The following is a 5,583-nucleotide window of genomic DNA, read 5'->3' on the forward strand; positions in this document are numbered from 1 at the left end:
AAATTGCATGGGGAGAACTATGACATATGGCATCGCAAGATCTAGTATGTCTTAGATGAACAAGAGGTCGTAGATGCCTTATCTCACTCCCTGACTAAGCCCAAGGAAAGGGGCTCAGAACAACACAAGTTAGATGAATTAGCCTAAACTGAATGGGCTAAGAAAAATGGTGCGCGCGTATAATAATGTTAAGTATCATGCACAATGATCTAATGTGTGAGTTCGAGACCTATGACACTGCCCAAAGCATGTGGGAGGCTTTAAAGCTAAAGTTTGGTGGAACTTCAGCCACTAGGTTGCGTGGATTACCCATGAGGTTTGATTCTTATAAGATGCGCTCTGACCACATGATGAAGTAGCATTTTAGGGCTATGTCAACTATGATCCACTAACTTAAATCAGTAAGAAACAACCTGACTGATGAACAACAAGTCCAGGCAGTGATAAGATCACTATTGAATTCTTGAGAGAATATGAGCCAGAAACTTACGCATAATGAGAATATCAAAGACTTTAATGATGTCTCGTGTCACTTGGAATTGGAGGCTAAGCGCCTAAAGGCTGCTAAGCCCTATTATATAGCCTATGTGGTTGATTTTGGTTCACGTAAGGTAGGGGTAAAAACCGACATCGTTGGCGCGATTTTTGGGCAAAATCGACGCCGATCGACATCTAAAAAAATGGGGGAGGCGGAGGAGGACACCGATCGAGGCAGTTCTCTGGCAGTTCTCGGTCGGCGTCAGTTCTCTGGTGTTTTTACTGAGAGAATAATGAGAGAGAGAGAGAGAGAGAGAGAGAGAGAGAGAGAGAGAGAGTTGCAGAGATGAGATTCAAGAAGAAGAAGACTCGTCTCAAAACGACGCCGTTCCACTTAAACTTAAGTGGAACGGCGTCGTTTCAGACTTATTTATTTTTTCTTACATCCTTAATAAAATGACGCCGTTTGGTTTAATGTAAAACGGCGTCATTTCCATTATTTGTTGTAATGCTTATTAACTAAAACGACGTTGTTCCACTTAAACTTAAGTGGAACGGCATCGTTTCGATAAGGGTATATTAAAAAAATAAAGGTTTTATTATATCGGTCGGTACAACAGTCCGTTCCTGCTTCAAACCGGGACCGAAACCGCTAAACGTTGGTTTCTTTAAATTTCCACTCCACGCCGATCGGTTCTCCACCGGTTCCTGACGCGGCCAATCGGTTCGCGACGATGGCGGCCTGTGGCTTCGATTTTTGTACAGCCCTAGTGCAAGGCATTAAGGTGATGCCTTAGCGCAAGAAGTTCAAAATGGGGTAGCTGCTAGATAAGTTAAAAACGTGTCAGGAACTTCTCAGCACAGCAAGATGGGCAAGCGAGAGAAGAACAAGTCAAAATTAGAGTGTTTCAACTTTCAACTGCGAAATGAAATGCCACTTCGCTTGTGACTGCACTGAGCCGAAGAAGGTACACTCTGAGTTTTCTCGCATTATTTTTGTAACTAGCCATGTGATGGTTGCTCACTTCTATCATGTGTGGATTGTTGATTTAAGAGCGACCGAACACATAGCACGAGACAGAGTCAGATTTGTAGAGTATCGCCGAATTCCAGCTGGGAGTCGTGATATCAAGCTATGGAATAGAGCTCGCGTTGAGGTGCTGAGACTTGGTACCTATAAGCTAGACTTACAGTGTGGCCGCACTCTTTTCCTCCACAATGTGCCATACGCTTCCGAGATCTATCAAAATTTACTTTTTGTATTTACTCTATTAAGACTTGGTTTTCAAATTATATTTTAAAACAATTATGTTTCATTTTATTTGGGTCATGTGTTTTATGGCAATGCTAGGCTTGGCCATATAGGGCAAGATAGAATGTGTTGGTTAACTAGAGAAGGCCTAATAGACAATCTCACTAAGGTCATATTGCCTACATGTGAATATTGTCTTATGAGAAAAGTCAAGAGAAAATCATTTAGAAAAGCCACTAGGGCATCTTTTCCACTGCAATTAGTCCATTCAGACATCTGTGATCCAATGAGTGTGAGGGCAAGCCACAGATGTGTCTACCTCATCATATTTATAGATGATTTTTTACGTTATGGTCATGTCTACTTAATCTCCCATAAATCTGAATTAGTTGAGTGCTTTAGGCGATATCTTAGAATGATTAAGAATCAGGTAGACAAGAGCTTAAAATCTCTAAGAACTGACGGAGGACGAGAATATCTCTCTAAGCAATTTAAAAGACTCTGTGATGAAAAATGAATCAAAAAATAATTGACGATGCCAAGTACGCCGCAACAAAATGGCGTGGCGGATATGAAAAATCGAACACTGCTTGAGATGGTTAGGTCAATGATAGGGATGCACTTTTGACTGCTTCTTACATTTTTAACCGAGTGCCCTTCAAATCAGTAACTTCCGCCCATATGAGCTATGGACCGGCGAGAAACCCAATTTAAGTAATTTACGGCCATGTGGTTCAACGGGTTTTGTTCATAATCTTTCTCATACGTATGAGAAGTTAGGTCCTAGAGGGAAGAAGTGTATCTTTATAAGATACTCAGAACACTCTAAAGGGTATGTGTTAATAGGTGAACAATCTAATGGAAGTGTGACTAAGATTGAGTCACGACATGTGGATTTCATTGAAGATGAGTTTTCAAGTAGATATGAAGTTGATAGGAGTTTAGAACTTCATGAGATTGTGGAATAAGAGGAAAGTGCTCCAAAGAATTTAGTTGAGAATAAGGAAGAAATTTTTCAAACTCCTACAAATTATAAAATGGACTTGAATCCGAGTGGGAGCACACCACTTATCAATCAATCATAACAACTTCAGCCACGTAGAAGTACACGTGAAAGTATTCCCTATCATTGTTTTGAAATTGAAAAGGAATCTTTTATAGTAGCTCTGCATGATAACGACGAGCCTAGGACAATTCATAAGGCTTTCTTATCTTCTATTAAAGATGAATGGATGAAAGTACTTAATGATGAAATTGAGTCTATGAAGACTAACCAGGTTTAGGATCTGGTTGATCTATAGACAGGGCGTAAGGTTATTGTGAACAAATGGATTCTAAAGGTCAAACACAAGTCGGATGGATCAATAGAAAGGTACAAATCTCGCTTGGTGACGAAAGGATTTACCCAATAGAAAGGTATAGACTATAATAAAACTTTTTCACCAAGGGTGAGGTTTGCTCAATTCGTTTGATTCTAGCTATAGTAGCATACATGGATTTGAAACTCTACCAGATGGACACTAAGACAACATTTCTCAAAGGAGAACTAGATGAGGAGATCTATATGGATCAACCCACGGGCTTTGTGGTCAAAGGTCAAAGGTCAAGAGCGCAAAGTGTGCAAGCTCAAACGATCTATATATGGCGTAAAGCAATTATCTAGACAATGGTATCTCGGATTCCATCAAGCCATTCTCTCGAATGGGCTTACAATGATCATGGAGGACCATTATGTCTATGCCAAAAGGTCCAAGAAGAGTTTTATTATGTTGTCATTGTATGTTGACAACATACTACTGGCTGGAAATGATAAAGATAGTCGCCACAAAATAATGGTTATCCTTCAATTTTGAGATGAAAGATATGGGTGAGGCATAATACATTCTGAGAGTTAAGATCTATAGAGATCGCTCAAAGAAATTTCTGTGTTTGTTCCAAAAAACTTACATAAAGAAAGTTCTCGAACACTTCTAAATGAGTGGATGTAAACCCATTGACACCTTTGTTGCAAGAAGCAAAAACTTTTCCAAAGAGTTGTATCCTAAGACTCAAAGATAAAAGGAAAAGATGGCTTGTGTCCCTTATGCTAATGCTGTAGGTAGTCTGATGTACGCAATGATGTGTACTCGGCCTGACATATACTATGCAGTTGTCTTAGTGAGTAGATTCCGATCTAACCTTGGATTGGCTCACTGGAAAGAAGTTAAGAAGATTATGCGATATCTCAATAGAACTGCGGACTATGTGTTGTGCTATCAAGGTTTAGATTTGCAACTAAGAGGTGACAGTGATGCTGATTGAGACAGTGACCTAGATGAGTGCAAATCAACCACTAGGTATGTCTTTCTGCTTAACAAAAGTGTCATTACATGGACCAGCAAGAAACAACCCTATATAGTTTTATCCACCATGGAAGCAGAATACATACCTTGTTCTGCAGTAGTTCAAGAAGCAGTTTGGTTACGGAGGTTCCTTAAGCATTTAGACATTGGCACGGATACTTCAGATCCATTGACTATATTCTACGATAGCATGGCAGCTCTTGCATATGCTAAGGACTCAAAGTATCATAGAAGAACCAAACACATAGATTTCAGATATTACTACATCAGAGACATGGTAGCACAAAAGGAAGTGGTTCTGAAACACCTTTGTATGAGTCGCATGGTTGTTGATCCCTTAACGAAGCCTATAGCAAGAGATGTCTTTGAGGCTCATGTTAGGAATCTAAGACTGCGTAGACTGTAAATGTAATTTGTGTTTCAAATGACATTGAGATGTAACCTTTCATTTGGGATATTAATACAATATGATTCAATTCTTATCTTTATCGTATTGTTTTTCTAATACACACACACAAGATATGTTAACAGGCTTAGATTAGCTTAATCACACGAGCGATCGCCTCTAGTGCTTGAGTAGTGAGTAGAGATAAGACATTGTGTCCTTAAGTACTTGTCCAAATGGATAAGTTAGTTGATACAAAGATATGTCGCCTTAGTGGGAGCTTAGATGAGGTCTATTGAGAAGACTATGCGTGGGTTACCCCGCCATCCATGTAGTCTATGGTTAGTCAGATGCAAGGTTCTCTTTGAAGCCTTGGAGGCATGCAAATAGAGGAACTCGGGTTAAACGCTTAAGGAGCAGTTAGACTAAGATCTGTACGGTGTTGATATGGACATATGCTCTTTAAGAAAGAGAAATTCACTGTAGCATGTGTTTCTTTTACATGTGCTTATTCGACCATATGAGTAAGTGAAAAGGTTTCCCTCTTTCTCATTGTGTGTCTCATTTTTAAAGTGTCATTTACCTTTGACTATGTCACGAGATGGAGGTTGTGATATCTGCTACTTTGACATGTTATCTATGACCATAATTGATACAGTCTAAAGAGACATTACTGGGAAAGCAGTTCGACCAAAATTGAGTGATGTGAGTGCAAAGGGAAGACTCTTTGATATCGTATGTTCGATAGTATTTGCTGACGTCAAACTATGATGCTACATCTTGGTAGTGACTAAGGTTGTGAACAAATTGAAATGATTTGGATGTAGTCAAGCATTATTCTGAGGGATTTTTTTTTTTAACTCAAGATGGTTCGAAAATACTTGATCTTGATGAGATCAAATGAGTCTAGGAAATGACCATACACTTTAGGGATATTACTATGTTGGTCTTCTCTAGGAGAGATTTGGTGTATGTACTTCCACCATTCTATAAATATGCTTAGTGGTCGTACGACCTATTTACTTATATGAACAAGATTGAGAATATTAGAGAGATACAGACTTGTGATCATGCCCACTGTGTATGAGTGAGAGATGTTAGCAGGAGGCAGGAGGGGCGCCCACGTG

This window comes from Juglans regia, chromosome 7 (genome assembly GCF_001411555.2).
Source record: "Juglans regia cultivar Chandler chromosome 7, Walnut 2.0, whole genome shotgun sequence".
Classification (NCBI taxonomy): Eukaryota; Viridiplantae; Streptophyta; class Magnoliopsida; order Fagales; family Juglandaceae; genus Juglans; species Juglans regia.